A 17641-nucleotide genomic window follows, 5' to 3' on the forward strand; every position below is an offset into this window, starting at 1 on the left:
ATCTCTGTTTACATGCCAACACAGGATGGCCGCATGCGTTTGCTTTTGCACACGAGCACAAGGATGGGGGTGGGGTGAAACGGTAGAAGGTGCTGTGATTGGCCCCATGTGCCATGTGAGAGCTGTGGGCCAATAACTGCTCACCAGGAAGGAAAGCAGTGCTGTTATGAATCAGATTGATTCATAACAGCTTTGTTGTCATTGTGATCATGTGATCTTTAAATGGGAACAAGACATGACAGCCTTATAGATTTAGAGGACTGGAGCAAGGCCTGGTCCATCGTAGCCAAATGTTCCTTTAACATGGCATGGAGGCAGCCTAAGGTTCTCCTTCACTGGTATAGAGTCCATGCCCGCATAGCCCACCTAAAACTGTCATATAGTGAGAGATGGTTCAGGGGCTGCAGTAAACGCGGAGATCACATCTATATTTGGTGTTCCTGTCCTCGCCTGGTGGGATTTTGATTGAGAGTTTACATCCTCCTTTCAACGTTATTTCATGTACCCTTCTGCAAGGACCCAGGAGAAACAAAGTAGCCAGGATGCTGGAGTAAGTAAAAACATTGTAACACTTTAATAACAACAAATATTCACACTTACATTTAGGTTAGAAAGGTGCAGCGTGGACATGATTAGGTGGATGACAGGCACGTTGGAAACATAAAGCTGCAAGGGCTGTAGCTGTCAGTGTGCAGAACTGTACCCGCCAGGAAAATATCTGGCAGCGTTCATGGCTGTCCTCGACATCCAGGGCTAGATCATAGAGGGTATGAATGGGTGGGAGTGGGTGGGAGCAACGCATTTCAAAAGCTCTGCCTTCTTTGTCAAGTGCTCATGGATTGGGTATAGCTGGTTTTTACATGCCAGTGGGTAAAATAAACAAGGACTGGCTAAGTGGGATCAATGCATACAATACAATTAGCGGGCTTTGGAATGGCAGTTCCAGTGGACAGGGTTACAGAGACCAATTAGGGTAACGATATGTTAATTGGTGGGACTATAGGAACCAGCAGTATTTTTTAGGATTAGTTTAACCACTTCCGACTGGCCGTTGCATATAAACGGCCAGACGGTGGCACTGCAGGGTCGGGTGGCCGTCTATAAACGGCCTCCCCGCACCCTGCTTGTGCGCGCTCCCTCCGGACACAGTGAAACACCGATCGTCGGACGGGACCTCTGTACGAGGTCCCGATCATGTGATCACTGATTGGCCAATCAGTGATCACATGCAAAGTAGTAAGCAAGATGTCACTTGTGACATCATTGCTTACTACGTGTGAAATCTGTGAATGATCACAGAGGTCACATGGTACAAGCCTATTCACAACAGGCTTGTACCATGTGACAAGCTGTGACCAATCACAGCTCAGTCAGTACTTCTCAATGAGTGCATGAATGCACACAGAGAGAAAGAGAAATGATTGATTTTACATCCTATATGGGTGTAAAAGCAATCAGTGTAAAAAAAAAAAAAATCTCCATCACCCCCACAAGTAGTACAGTGTCACCATGGTGACACTGTACTGCTAGGGTGACAGTATGTAAAAAAAAATAAAAAAATAAAAAATAATAAAATAAAAAAAAAATAAAAATGTAAAAAAAAATGTTTAAAAATTATAATTTTTGTAATAAACTAATTTGGATTTTTTTTTTACTAAAAAGATAACAGAATAAATTTTGGCAAAGGTTTATGATGAAATATTATTTATTTGCAAAATTTTATAAAAAAAACACTTTTTTTCAAAATTTTTGGACTTTTTCATTTACATAGCAAAAAAAATAAAAATCCCAGCGGTGAATAAATACCACCAAAATAAAGCTTTATCTGTTTCAAAAAAGTGGTAAAAAATTCATTTGGGTACAGCGTTGCATGACCGCGTAATTGTCATTCAAAGCATGATAGCGCTGAAAGCTGAAAATTGCCCTGGTCAGGAAGGGGGTAAAAGTGTCCGGTCTTGAAGTGGTTAAAAGCACATATACAGCCAGGAACACACTCCCTAAAAACTACTGTCTTATTGGGGAAATGGTAAGAATATCATAAGACTACATTATCACAGGGCAGGGAGAAAAAAACTTTCACTGATTAATAAAAAATATATATATGCACATAAAACCCCAACTTTACCCACCCATATGAAAATGTATACATTGAAGAGATGTATTTTTTAAAGAAAAAAATGTAGTGCATACAAGTTAGTGGAAAAATAATTACAGCAATAGTAAGACCTAACCTTTCGCAAGGACGCCATGTATGCACTTCTTCACTGCCCTCTCCCAGGCCTCTTTTCTCTTCAAAGGAAGCAGGCCACATACCTTTTCATAGCTGCAAAACGTGACTTTGCCAGGGCTTGGGGGAAGCCCTTGGTTGGGTTTGCAGATCTGAAGAGCATTTTGACCATCCTAATGGTCCACGAGAAAATGAACAGTATACTCCACGACTTTCACTCCAACTTCCTCAAGGTGTGGAGCCTGTGGTGGTCTTATGGTGTGGTGGTCACTCTGCTCCCGAGCAGTCTGGGTATTCTGGACCATTGTGGAGCACCACCCAACCTGCATGAACCTTCTTTGCCTACTTAGTCCTTCCTTTCTTCTTTTTCTCCTTCTCCCAACTATTTTCTACCTTTTTCTGTCCTTAATTTTTCTTTTTTTCAACAGCTTGCACAACTGGAAAGGCACCATTAATGCTGAAAGATATATCCAGGTTTTAGAGCAGCATATGTTCAGGCAAGAATGGGACAACATTCCTCTTCAAACTCCAGCAACTGGTCTCCACAGTTCCCATATTTTTACAGAGTGTTGTTAAGAGGAGGGGATGCTACACCACGGGAAACATGGCCCTGTCCCAACTCTTTTGTAATTGGGGTTGTACTTTGCCAGCTTTTTGTTGCCCTGTCCTAGCTCTTTTGAAACGCATTGCTGCTATCAATTTTAAAATTACCTTATTTTTTGCATTAGAATGGTACATTTTCTCAGTTTAGTGTTTTCTTTTTTCTATTGTGAATAAAATATGGGTGTATGACATTTGCAAATCATTACATTCTGTTTTTATGTATGTTTTACACAGCATCCTAGCTTTTCTGGAATTGGGGTTGTGTGGCCAGCCTTATTTTTTTTTTCTTGAGTTTAAGTATCCTGTAAGGAACCAACAGGGAGATGCTGCAGGCAGGAACAGGCTGAAAGATTTCAGTTTATGTTAAACAGACTTTGTCGCAGGGTGGATTTGATTTAAATCAAACTGATTTAAATCACGATTTAAATCACTAGTCAGTAAGGCTTGATTTAAATCATAGTTTTCTACATAAAGACTAATTCTTGCTGGTATAACTTTAATATGCAAGTAGATGAAGATTTTTAGAATAACAACTTTTCATATTAGTTTTTTTATCCCCAGTTTAATAGGTTAATCATTCATATTTGGACAACTTTTCTGTTGTACTTAGGAAGGAGAAAAATAATCATTCCCTTAATAATAACAATTTAAATAGATTTATTCAACTGAAACAATAACATTACAGCATATGTTATTTGCTTAAACAAACATCCATGTTTAACTAATTTGGCTAAACAAAATATATATATTTTAAGAAACTTAGACTGTCAGCCCCTTCCTCCTCACACTTAGTTTCTCTTTCTTCTTGTGCAGATCTATTCCACTCTAAACAATCAGAAAAATATTGTTTCTATTCTATTCACTGAACTTCTTGAAACTTAGCACTGAAGGGGTTGATTCTGTATTCATAGGTTTGTAGAAGTTAGGATTAAGGTCTTTTTCTTAACTCTGTTCATGTTATAACATTTTTGCTGTGAAGATGAGGCATGTGATCTCCGCTGAGTCAAATTCAGTTTTGAGAACTGAAAAAGTAAACCAAACATCTGTGATAATATCTTGTAGGCAGAGAAACTGCCCAATAATCTTACAAAAACCTCTGGAAGAGCATGACATTGTGAATGGATTAATGGAATTTATTTACCAAAAAAATAAACATATACAGCCTTATTCTACATAATTAAAAAAATAATCTTTATTTCATGATGGAATAACCTTTGGATGGTACTATATTTTCCTCAAAAAGCATTTTATTCAAAAAAATCCGATTTAAATCAAAAAAATCCGATTTAAATAAAAAAAATCAGATTTTTTTTTAAAAAATCATTGATTTTTATCCACCCTGCTTTGTCAACACCCCATGCCTAATGAATTACTCTGCTAAAATTTTGTTTGTCCAGAGTCAAGTCAATTAAAAAATCAGATGAATTGCATTGGCAAATTTTGATGAACAGTTGTGGCCCCTTGGGGGTTGCTGGGCAATCTATAGACAAGCAGTATAGGGAAGTCAGGCACTGTTGTGGTGAACAATTGACAATACAACAAAAACAAAAAATAAAATGGGGAGGGGCCTTTAAAACAGCTTGGGGGACAACACTGAAAATACACAAATCCTTTAAAAGTCAGGTTTGAAAGAATGCATTAAAGGACAAGTTCACCTTTGGAACATGTTACATGTTCCAACCATGTTTAGGGTGGAACATGTAAAAGCCACAGCTGTCACCCCTCCCTCTGACAGGTAATACAGGGAGAAGCCTCCCAATACTGTCAGATTTGAAAACAGCGTGGGTGTGCGGTGCTCCGCCCACATGGCCATGTCACACATTCACAGAGTTCTGTGAATGAGTGCCTACAAGTCCCGGCAGCCTTAGCGACTTTGGGCTTGTAGTTTTCTGGAGCGCCGTGGTAGTTCATTCAAGCTTCCTGCATAATATCTGCTTGGTCATACATCCCATACGGCTAGCAGATATTCTGACAGGTCTGCAGGAGACCTGCATTGCATCAGCGATCTACTGATCGCTGGTGCAATGCTTTACGGGTTCCTTTGGACAAAAATAATAAATGCACATTTTTTACCTGCAAAACAATGTGCATTTATTATTTTTGTCCAAAAGGTGAACTTATCCTTTAACAATTAGCCGCCCGGCCTATAGCTGTTTGGCGGCCGCAAAAATGCTCTAGCTTTCTGGGTGCACGCCATTTGGCGTCCTCCCGCACATGCGCAGTTCGCGCGGTTGCAGAGCCGCGCAGCGGCGCGATCTGTCACCGGCTGTGTACCTCGGACACGGCCGATGACAGATCTGATTACCGGCACCCATTGCCGGTACCATGTGACCTGCTGTGACCAATCACAGCAGGTCAAATGACAGTTGTATACAATGGATGGCTTCATTCATGCCATCCATTGTATACTAGTGCCTAGCTGTGAATGGTCACATCAGGTCACATGCACATGTCATGTGATTAGCTGTGGGCAAATCACAGCTAAGCACAAAAAAAAAACAAAAAAAAACAAAAACTGAATGAATCGATTTCATTCAGGCAAATGCTTGCTTATATCAAAGTAATTCTTTGCTATAAGCAAACTGTGTAAAAAAAAAATAATAAATACTGATCACTTCCCCAAAGTAGTACAATGTTACTATGGTAACATTGTACTACTTTGGTCATAGTAAAATATGAAAAAGAAATCTTAAAAAGAATTTAAAAAAATGTAATAAAAAATTAAAAATAATAAAAAAATTAAAAAAAAAATATCTGTAATTTTTTTTCATACTGTCACCAGTCAGTGTCCCTGTTCACTGACATGCCAGTTATATGATGACGCTGTACTGCACTGGTGACAGTGTGTAAAAAAAAATAGTGAAAATAATGTTTTTAATTTTTTCATTTTCTGAAAAATTATGACAAAAAAAATACAACTTCAAAAAACTCGCCATGCCTCTTATGAAGTACGTCAGACTGTCTACTCTGCAAAAAGGGGTCATTTGGGGATATCTGTACTATTTTGATATTCTTGGACCTCAAGAAATTAGATTGGCTGTCAGTACTTCAGGATTGATCAATTTTCAGATCTATGCCATAGTTTGTGAACTCTATAACTTTCCTACAAACTAAATAATACATCCTAATTTGGGTTATTTTCACCAAAGACGTGTAGCAGAATACATCTCGGCCTAAATTTATGAAGAACAATTATTTATGTTTTGTTTTTTTGGGTTTTTTTTTTCAAAATTTTCGGTCTTTTTTTGTTAATTTAGCAAAAAATAAAAACCCCAGCGGTGATTAAATACCACCAAAAGAAAGCTCTAGTTGTGTGAAGAAAATGATAAAATTTTAGTTTGGGTACAATGTTGTATGACCGCGCAATTGTCATTCAAAGTGTGAGAGCGCTGAAACGTGAAAAATGGCCTGGGCAGGAAGGTGTAAAATTGCCCGGTATTGAAGTGGTTAAAGTGGTTCTAAGTCAAGACATTTTTTACCTTATTTTCTGCAATAGTGCCGGTCATACTGGTGCAATTTGGTAATTGAAATCGCACCTGAAATTGCATCTAATAAATGTGATTGTCAGTGTCTTAGCATTTGCGATTTGCTGCAGGGTGATTTCTAAATTAGTTCTTACACTACTTTTTCTGCAGTGTTGTTTTGATTTCACGTACATAAAATATAATGGAAATTGCACTGCAAATTGCAAGAAATCATTGAAAATCTTCACAAGTAGCAATAAGGTCTTCAGAAATCGCACTGAAATTGCACACAAATCACACAATTTTAAATTACAGTGGTATGACCAGTGACTTAAGGTAACAAAATTCCTCACAACCTCTTGCTCTATGCCATCTCTAAACACTTACCTGACTCCTGCAGCTATCAGTGGAGGTGTGGCTTACTAGCGCTGAATGTGTCTATGCCCGTGCCTCCATAGTACCTGGCTTGCTAAGGAGGCACCCAAAGGAGGTGGGAGTGGATAGTGCCAGCAGGGGACTGTCAAAGAGGAGGCAAGGGACTGCTATATGTAATATTGCTGCACAGAGCAAGTAAGTATAACATCTTTTTATTTTAATTCCCCCCAAAATGATCCATTAGTATCACTTTAAAGCTGTGAGAGTCACGGAATCAGCATGGTTTTCAGGTAGAGCTTCAACAGTGTACTTTGGCAACATATTTCTGGATGTGTAATGTGTTCTTTTATAATTAGCTTTGCTTGCAGATAGCAGCAATCTACTTTTACTTGTTTCATATTCTTTTAAAAAGTATTTGGTAATCTGGTAATTTTAGTGATGCCATGTTTTTAAAGCAAGCAGTACTATCCCTGCTTAGACTTGCAGAAGATGCTGCAACAAACTTAACAGAGTGGGAAGCCACAGGAAGACTTCTTCATAAGGTGGACCTTTCCCCCTTTCACTAAAAATTGCAGCAGCATCCAGTTTTTCATGCTGATATGAAATCATCCTACATTCAATAATTAAACTAGCTTTTTTTTTGCTTTTACATACATTTACTGTTTTTCCACTTCCTGGATTCTTTAAAGCACTTGTGATGTAACCCTGGCTTAACAGCTGTCCTGGGAAGTTTCTGTCACCTGTTCCAGGAGGCAGACCCAGCGTTCTAGGCAGAGTTCCAGAAAGTAATGTGAGATAGATTAGTTTGCCCTTAAAATAAATTAGCCACTGTGAAAATAATAGGAAGGAAAAGAAAAATAAGGTATGCATAGAATTAAAGTCTGCAATTGTTTATAAATATCTGTTTGTAGATTTCTATTGCTAAAGTTTTAAAGGTGTCCTTGTTGTAGTTTTTATAAGAGTGAAGTTGTACTTTAAAAAATTAGAGCTAAAGCCTTCAGGTATAGATGTGAGCTTGGGATAGGTAGCAGGTACAAAGCTCCCTGGGGTAAGCACACTTTCAGGCACAGATACCAATCTGGCAATGAAATAACAAACAGTGTGGTGCTTAACCCCTTGATGCCAAGTGCAAGCAAATATGCGGCCTCTCGGCATCTGGGCCTTGACGCTGAGCGGCCGCATATTTGCATGCAGTTAGAAAATACATATGTGCTGAGAGCACGCGCCCTGCACGCACCCAGCACATATGTCCGTGACTCACGGAAAGGTCCCGACCTCCCCTTTTGATCGGGACCTTTTCCGATCATGTGACCACCGTGACAGCAAATCACAGCGGTCACATGACCTTAAATCCCCACCCTCCTCCCAGCTTCTGAAACTCTTAAAGGGCCGGGATGCACCAGCACTAAGAGGTTAAAGGTCTATATACCGGTGCTGTATAGTGTTCCACAAAATAAATGCAGCAAAAACTTTGAAACCTAGCCATGTCCTGGCACTAATTAAACAAATCAAAGTCCTAACTATCAGCTTGAGCTAGCCTTATGCTTGTGAGTCTCCACAGTTGCAGTTTTACAGCTTTCACCAACTTTCGGTTCTCAAAGATGTGCCTTGTCTGTTCCCCAGGCTCAGGAGAACTGACTAAGTTTCAGGTCCTCCTAAATTGCCAAAAGGAGAGGTGCAAAACCTGAACTGGACAGGGAATCATAGGTCTCTAAAAGTGTCTAAGAGAAGCCTGGGAGATGTGTAGATCCTGAACAGGACTTTTCCAGGCTCGCTCTGAGACACTCTGCTATGGAGGGTAAAAATTGGCCTTTGGTGCCATGGTTTGATGGCACTGGGTGTGAGCTCTCCCCTTTTCACAGTTGCTTACTGCAGCAATTTGCCCACTGTTTGAGGAAAATTAAAATTCCAGAAATGTTCTTCAAATCCACCACTGGACAAATTTGAATCTAAGTAAAGGTACTTACTTATTCATAAATTTCTTTACACATTTTGCTTCCCTGCCATGCTTGAAGTGGACTTTATATTTTTAGCTACCTCTTTCCAGCAAGACTTAACTATTCCCATTTGCCAGCCCTAATGTCAGGCAAAGCCTTGGCAGTGGCTGGGAAAGTCTTGTGTAAAGATTTCAATGCATAGTGTGCAAGGTTTCCCCAGGAGCAGTTTTACCTGCCAAAGTATTTTAGTTTCTGTCTATCCACATCTAGGATTGCCACATTCTCTCTTAATGCTATAGACTGTAGATGTATTGTTCTCTCCAAACCCCAACCTGATGACTGAACAAGGAAGGAACAGCAGACTGATGAGTTCTTCTTTCTGCTCACTTTACTCCACCCTCCTATTAGCACACTCCTTTTCAGGAAATTATGCATGAAATATACCTGTTTTCTGTATAGGGAGTTACAAGGCTTATGCCAAGTAGAAATCAGGTACTAAGGCATTAAAAACAATTGTAACTTAATAAATAATACCTAGCTACTGTACCTTAATGTATGTCTTTTTTATCTGCCTGGAGTTCAGCTTTAAATTGTACAGACCCCATGTGTATTCCCTTGGTCAGTGTAAGTGAATCGTTAAAGTAGGACTTCCCATTAAAAATACGTGCTGCAGCATTTAATTCTAAGTGCATCTGCACTTACAGGTTTCTTCTAGTCCTCCTGCAAAGTCCTAAAAATATTTGCTGATTCTCCAGTACCTTGAGTACAGATGGATGTTGGGATCTGCAGGTCTGAAATACATCAAAAACTATATGGGCTTTAGATTATATACCAGCCACAATAGTGGCTGACAAATTTGCAATGTAAAGCTGAACTACTGGATAAGCAGATATTGTCTTGAATCTTGGAGTGATATGTATATTTCTTCCAGATCTGTGCAGTAATCTTTTTGTAACGAAGACTGGTCAGTGCTACTCTCTCTACTTGTGCAGGATGACCGGTCTAGTCTCTGCCCCCTCTGAAGTTTTCTGCAGACAGCCTGTAGTGCAAGGGTGCTGAACCTGTGGCAGACCCCTCTGTTGTGGCCCACGACCTCAAACCAGGGAAGTGCACGCCCATGCTCTGGGATGGTGGGTCAGTAAACGCAGATTGTGATGAGTTGATGAGTTGACAACCCACCATCCCAGACAATCGGAGTCACTGGCCACAGATGGAGCAGGAGCCGCATAAGCTAGTGCCTCCTCTGTAGCGCCATCTCCTGTCCAAAGTGGAGTGATACCAAGTGGACTTTGGCTGGGACCTTTCTAGCAGCCCTGAGAGCAATGCCCAGAAGCTGGAAAAGGAAACTGCACTTTTGCAATTGGCATGTTAGCACCTATAAAAAAAAAAAGGATTTAAGCTGTTTTCACCCTTATCTGTAGGTGCAGTGCAGTGCAGTGTACCTGCGGCTTTCCTGCAGGTTAGCTGCAATGAGCCATAGAGTTTTATTATATCCTGCAGGTTTGGTGTGCTCAGAAAGTGCACCACGTCCACAAGATGTCATAGAAGTCTAGATATACCCGGCTCAGTGCAGCTAACCTATAGAAAAGCCACAGGTGCAATGCGCTGCAGCTCATCAGTGTGAAAGCAGCCTTATAGGGGGTTCAGGACAGTAAGCGGGGGTTCACATATGTGTGGTGCGGTATATCGCATGTGATGCGCACAGGATCCGCACCGCATTCCTGTGCAAATCACATGTGATTTGTGTGCGGTGCGATCGGAGCCATACATTTTGTATGGCTCTAATCACACAGCACCAAAACTGTGCAGGACCCTTTTTTTTGTCCGCACTAGAATCGGATCGCATGGGTATTCACACCTATGCGATCTGATTCTGCACATCACACCACGTTTTGCGGATCACTTTTGGGGTGTTGTTAACTTAACGTACACACCAGCAGCGGTTCACATTAATGGGGTGCGATTCTCATGCGGATTCTGATGTCGTGCAGAATTCACACAGAATGCTGCAAATTCCGCACCACATCAGTGTGAACCAGGGCTAAGATTTCATTGTCATTTGTGGCTTGGGGGGCAGTAAAACTGCATAGTTCATCGTGGCCCACAACCGGTTACCAAATCACTTACCTAAGTAGCTCTTCAAAAAGGTTGAGCTCCCCTGCTGTAGTGGTTTGAGCTTGCTTGGCCCCTCCCACAGCTCTCTTCTCTACACAACATTGTGTAGCAGTGATCATGTCAGGACTACATTTTATTTATTTCAGGTACTTTGATAGCGCCGACAATTTATGCAGCGCTTTACATATATGTTGTACATTCACATCAGTCCCTAACCTTCAAGGAGTGTACAATCTAAGGTCCCTAACCCTCAAGGAGTGTACAATCTAAGGTCCCTAACCCTCAAGGAGTGTACAATCTAAGGTCCCTAACCCTCAAGGAGTGTACAATCTAAGGTCCCTAACTTACATTCATACATACACATACTAGGGCCAATTTAGACAGGAGCCAATTATCCTACCAGCATGTCTTTGGAGTGTGGGAGGAAACCAGAGGAAACCCACACAGACACAGGGAGAACATGCAAACTCCAGGCAGGTGGTGCCGTGGTCAGGATTTGAACCAACGACCCCTAGTACTGCCAGGTAGAAGTGCTAACCATGTAGCCACTGTGCTGCCTGAGTTCATTTACAAGGTAATATCTGAGTTTACAAAGGCACACAAAGTGAGTTCAGCTTTCAACAACGTAATTTCCTTAGCTTATATGTAGGCAGCCTGACCCCATTTTAATTCACATATTTATCTACTAAGCATGATAACCAATCATCTTCTAGCTTTCATTTCCACAGCTTAATTGAAGAAACTGAAGTTAGGAGCTGATTGGCTACTGATCACAGCTGCTGCAGATTTCATCTGTTTTAGTAAATTCCCCTCTGCAATGCTAATGTTCTTAGATCAGCAGAAAGCCATCTAGGTCTTTCCTCTGTGTCCCAGGAGGGTGAATATCGCTCCAGCTCCCCCCTGCCCCCTGCTGTGTGAGAGGCTGTGACCCGGCTCTCTGGGGTCCTGATCCGTCTGTCACCAGTAGAGAAATGTTGCGCCTGATGAGCAGAGAGCCGAGCTCAGCAGTGACTGCAGGTGACAGCAGCAGCTGCGCTCTATGATGTGCAGCTTCTAGCAGAGAACAGCCAGTGAGTACGGGGTGCTGGCAGCCTGTAGTGTGTGTAGGGGGTGTCGATTTCCTCTTTTCTCTAAACTCACATTCATTCTGCCATTGCATTTGAATCCCTGCCATCCTGGCAATCCCATGAGCACAGGGCAGCATGATTTTGGCAGCAGCTGGGACAGGTCACCAGCTCAGCCCCTTAATCCAATCACAGAGGTAGAGGGGGTGACACAGGGTGGTTGTGTAAGAGTACAGGAATCTATAGCTTGCAAGGGAAGGACCTGCCTTCTTAGAGGAGGAGAGGAAGGGTGGGTGCTAGGAGATCACAGAAGGAGCAGTATTGGTTTGTAGACAAACCTTTTTTTTCTCTCCTGGGGGGCTGGGGGACAGGAGAAGACCTTTACCTTGTATGCGGGAGCCCCACATCCCATGTGACGTGCACTTAGAAGTCCCAGCAATGCCCTGCTAGCGCTGATGGTCATTTCAGCACTGCTTGTATTGGAGAGCATCGCTACGTCTTGTTTCAGGACCACTTCTGGCGGACAGCTCCTTCCATCCGCGCCAGTCGGCTTGCCTTCCCTGGACATTCCTCCAGCTCTTTCCATCTCCAGGATCCTTCTATGTGGGCTAGTCTACCTTTGGACCTCTAGGACTACTATGCATCCTGACACTGTCTTCAGGCATCACTTCCTAATTACGTAACCCCCCCCCAAAACTGCTGCAGGAAAAGGGGGAACTCCATCTTCACCTCCACCCCCTTCTTACACAAGATGACCACTGAAGACTCCTGTCTTTAAATTCTAAAGGCTGGTAAGTGATCTATCCCCCAAGGCATGCTGCTTCATTATATTCATACTGGAAGGGGGGGTTAGAGCTAGCCTCTCTGCTTGTGGGCTAACTAAAATGGTTAACTATCCCTAAGAGAGCATTCAGTCTGCCAGCTGACGATGTACTTCGCAAAAAGAGACCCTGCTCTGATCATATTCCATTAGAAGCTGGAAACTGAGAAAAAAGAAAGAGAGAGAACATCCAAAGTGAGAGGGGATGGGGGAGCAGGCTGAGCGATTACCTTTAATTCTCCAGAGCTGTGTGAGCTTGTTCTGTGCTGGGAAGACTAGAAGATGCAGATGTGCTTAATGTTTTGTGGCTCAATCTGGAGCACAGCTTCTTATAGCTCCTCTGCAAAGTGTCTGTAGTATGTTGGAGTGTATGGCAAACATTTAGTGGATTGATGCTTCTACATAGTTAATGGCTTGTCTGTCATTTGTCTCCTTCTGTTTCTTTATCCCTATCTCACCCCCCTGTTACTTCCTTTTGTCTGTCTAGTCTAAATGTGGCCAATTACATTGGAGTGTCCCTGTACTCATTTTGCAAGCAATCCAATACATTTCTCCCACTCCAGTCTCCCAGGCACTTTCATTCCTCTGTTTCAGTGCTCACCTCCTTATTTGCATTTTGGTCTTGTACAACTGCTTTCAGTGATCTGCCTTCCCTCCCTATACAAAAGCACCCTCCTCTTTATCTTTACTTCATTTATTCCCCAGTCTCTTTACCTTTGTTCATCATACCTCTGTGCCATTTAAGTATCATATTCATCCCATGCACTCTGTTCCCATTTCTATGACTCTCTCCCTAGCTTCTGGTGTAGCTCTCCCTCTTATCTCCTTTACATCCCCCACCCCCCTCCTATGTTTTCCTGTGCGTTAAATATTTTCATCTGCTCCTCTGAATTGCACCCATTTAACATCTTTAGGGCAGACTGCTCCAGTCTGTGGTTGGCAGCAAGAAGTCTTGATTAAAATCAGTCTTCTCTCTTGCAGCAGAGAAAGATTTACAGGCACTGAAATATAGCGGGTAATTAAAAATCCATTTTACTTTGAGGGAGGGGGTAAGAGAGTAGAAGAGAGAAGGGTAACATTACCCCAAGGGGATCTTCTCATTTTTAATGTGCATACCATTGGCCAGGTTAATTCTTTAATGAAATTGTACCTGCATTAGACCGGGTCTGGTGCATAGAATGAATTCTGTGTGCAGAATATAGTTTGAAGCAGTGCAACATTTCAGGATATCTGCTATCTTTTGAACTGTTTGTTAGCACTACTAACAGAAATAAATAGGTTACAGTAAAGTGCTTCAGCCCAAAAATTAATACATTCTCTCTATCTATCTATCTATCTATCTATCTATCTATCTATCTATCTATCTATCTATCTCATATGTTTACATCAGCCTTAGCCTATGATCCTACATGATACTATTGATGTGTTGGGATGTTGAGACTTTCTTAAAATTAGGTTTTCTATCTAATGGTGAACAATGCCCTATTTTTATAGATTAATGGGGGTAATTTAAGAATTGTTGATTGACATATGAAAACTGCACATTATATTGGCAGGCTTTTCTGGTTAATAGACTGTGTAGGATGAACCCTTTAGTGTGAAATATATTACCAAGCAGAGGCACTATTGGTATCACACTTAATAAAGTCCAAGAAGATTTGTTTTAGAAGCATATATTTGCAGATTGTTATTATATTCTGTATGTGTTGCAAGTTTATAGTGGAGTTCTTCTTCTTTTTTTTTACAAACTAAACTATAAGGCACTTTAACCTATTTAAAGCAGATTGCAGGGACATGCTGAGATTTTGCTGTTTCCCCTCCAGTGTACAGCTGATTGATCTTCTGACTACCGATTATGAGGGATACCAGTTTTTGATGTGCTTATGTGTACATACACACAAGCTGTGTTTATTGGAGAGTACGGGAAAGGAATGCAAATGTGTACAGATTGCATTCTGGGAGCATTTTTCCTTCCCAACTGTGTTTTTACTGCATTTCATATTGCTATGTTTGTCTCAGCTGCACAATAGTTTGACCCTTGGACTACAGATTATCGGGGCACTTTCATACTGGTATATTGATGGTACGGTGTTAAACTATACATGGTTTGCAATTAACAAAAACATTTCATTATATCTACAGAATATGTACTAGTTGTATCAATATTCCATATAATGATCTATCTATCTATCTATCTATCTATCTATCTATCTATCTATCTATCTATCTATTATATTTGTTTATGGAACACCAATTACTAATTATAATTGTTTACTCAATATTGCTTTATTGATCAATTGACAGTAATCAATTCAAGTTGAGTGAAGGCTGCTAAGTGCATTATGTTCTGCTATATTATAGTATGTACAATCATATAGTGGCAAGCTATCAATTTTTCCTTTGCACAAAAAGCTAGTATTTGAGATCAAATTGATTTGAGCATTATGACAGTTGCATAGATACCCACATTTTCTTCAGGAAGGAAAATAATTCCTTAGGACCCCACAAACACAATGAAATCAAGAGTATCCAAGCATTCCTATACTTCCAATTCCTTAATTAAAACTAGGGGTAAAAATAGTTGTAAGGAAACCATTAAAACTTTTTTTTAAATTTCTTAATGATTGCCATTACTACTGCATGCTCTAGGGTAGCCTTTATCAACCTTTTTACCTTGGGGGGGGGACACTTGAATTAATGATTAGGTCTCAGGGAACCCCGAATAATAATTAGCATATCTATAGCTCATGGTACATTAGCGTGCACAGTTAATCACAATGAAAGAATAAGAAATGTGGTTTACTTAGCATATTTTACATCCAGGGCTGCTCTAAATGACAAAATCTTTTTCAATAATATTAAGGTGAAACTACTACTAATAATAATAATGGCCAGAAAAGGAATGTGGGCAGTGGAAGTTGCAGTCTTCCCCTCACATTGGTGGCCATTGGAGAAATGCCAAATTATGATAGTCAGGGGAAAATTGTCGTCCTACATTGGTGGCCAATGACATGCTTCCTTACATGACTGGTCAGTGGAAAAATGCCCTCTTAGATTGGTTGTTGGTGGGAGTAGAATTTCATTACCTTTGTGGTCTTTGTGAGGATCAGTGAGACAGGGGTCCCATTACACTGGTGGTCAGATCATTAGTGTCAGTGGGTACTTACCTGAGAGCTGGAAATTTCTCACTGCCTATCAGCCTTTGGATTGGGGATTCCATAGAACAATGTTTGAGAGAGAGGCTACCCCAGGGTATTAACAACCCTAATTCTTTAACTGAAAATAATCCTTCCTATATGATAAAATATTCTGTCCTGTCTCTCAATTAATATACCCTTGTCTTTTGTACAGTCCTTCAAGTATAAAGTTCATTTTTCAAATGTTGAAATGACCTTGGAAGTATTTATGAATATTAATTAGACCACATCTGAGGTGTCTTTTATGTCAAACTGAACACATTTTACTAATCTTTAATTGAATATGAGAATTCTCATCACTGTTAAATAATTAACTGTCTATGTAAACATTTTCTAAATTCGCTACTCACAGTGGTATGTTCACAATTGTACCCAATTTTTAGATCTTGCCTTACAAGTGATTTGTATTGATTAATTATGATTTATATTGGCTGTTGTCCTGTTACCGTGGCCTGTCTGTGTAATGCTAGTTTTATTAGCATTAAATGATGTCTCCCATTTAGCGACCCATTTTGTACTTTTTCATGACCCTTCTAGAATATGTTACTATTCTACTGAGGTTTAATAATTCTACAGACATTTGTGTAATCCGCAATTTAAGAGTAATAAAATGACTGAGAAGAATTGGGCCCAGTTATGATCCTTGTGATACTTTTCTGCTGATTTTGTTCCTTTAAAAGAAAACAAGAGTGTATTTTAATATCAAATGTCATGAGTTGTTATTGTAATGTTTAGCTTACCAATATTTTATGTAAGTTTCATGTTTTACATACTTGATGCACCATGTTTCCATTGTTGTAAATATGCATATAATACTGTAAATGTGGATTCTGCTACTAGTGCTTAACTGTATTTCAGCACAGTCATCTAATTCTTCTAGATTAAACACTGCTGGGATAAATTCTCATTAGCTCAGAGAATCTGTTGTTTCCAGACCTGAACAGTAGACGTTAGCACAGGTGGTCATAAATGGCCCGAGATCACCCCCATTTTCATGAAAATCTGGCCATTTAGGGCTATCCTAGGGGGATAATAATGTGTATTTTGAAGCACTCATTATTACAAACAGTGATTTTCTAACTTGTATAATTTCTGTGCAGTTGGGCTGATCCTGCACTTTACTAATTGAGAAGAGTTAAAGAACACTTCACTATACTTGCGCTGCTTCTACTAATGAGCCAAGTTGTTTAGCATATCATGGTGGGTCTCAGCACTTTTAAGGATGTGGAGATGTCTGCCAGCACAGTGCTGTTGAGGACACATTGTACATCTACTGTCATTTTAGGGCACAACCATTTCTAAAACTTTGAAGCAGAAAACATACCCAGTCAAAAATAAATGTGGCTGCGTGATTATACATGATTACAAACTATACAGCAAGACACCTCATATGGATATCTTCAAACTATTTACTTTCCAAAATATTGAACAGTTTATAGGCCCTTTTTACAAATCAGAAGAAAAGACAGTTTAGAACTGACCTATAGTGATGAGGTATGAGGTATGGGTTTGCCTCTAAAATGGGTTTGCTGAGGATCCAGTGCATTTGAAATTTATTATCCTGGCAAATTGATGTGAAAATTTGCCAGATTGAATTCTGTGTAACAATTAGAGATGAGCTTAGGTTTGGGCAAATCCCATGGGATGTCAAATAACAGCAGGCTCCTCCTAATTCCATGCCCCACAGCTACACATAAAAAGAGGTGGGGATGCTGTTGACATCATTCCCTTAATATGGCCACATGACCATATTTGGTTAATAACATAGCAGTCTTTTTTTGTTTTTTTTAACTTTTCTTTTCCCTTTCTTTTATTCCATTTTATTATTCCTGCTAGGTT

The 17641-nt window shown here is 40.3% G+C and overlaps 1 protein-coding gene across 2 annotated transcripts in view; it reads left to right on the forward strand.

Annotated features, from left to right (window-relative positions):
* Positions 1-11779: 11779 nt before the first annotated feature.
* GRM4 (glutamate metabotropic receptor 4) overlaps positions 11780-17641 on the forward strand; it is a 258686-nt gene continuing 252824 nt past the window's right edge. Inside the window, exon 1 of one of the 2 annotated variants that reach the window (XM_089673587.1) lies at positions 11780-12576. The gene's annotated coding sequence lies outside the window, so the exon portion shown is untranslated. The remainder of the gene's footprint in view (positions 12577-17641) is intronic. The other variant, XM_089673588.1, reaches the window with a different exon arrangement.

This window comes from Staurois parvus, unplaced genomic scaffold (assembly GCF_062004578.1).
Source record: "Staurois parvus isolate SC_StPar_1 unplaced genomic scaffold, SC_StPar_1.0 ptg000142l, whole genome shotgun sequence".
In the NCBI taxonomy this organism is placed as follows: Eukaryota; Metazoa; Chordata; class Amphibia; order Anura; family Ranidae; genus Staurois; species Staurois parvus.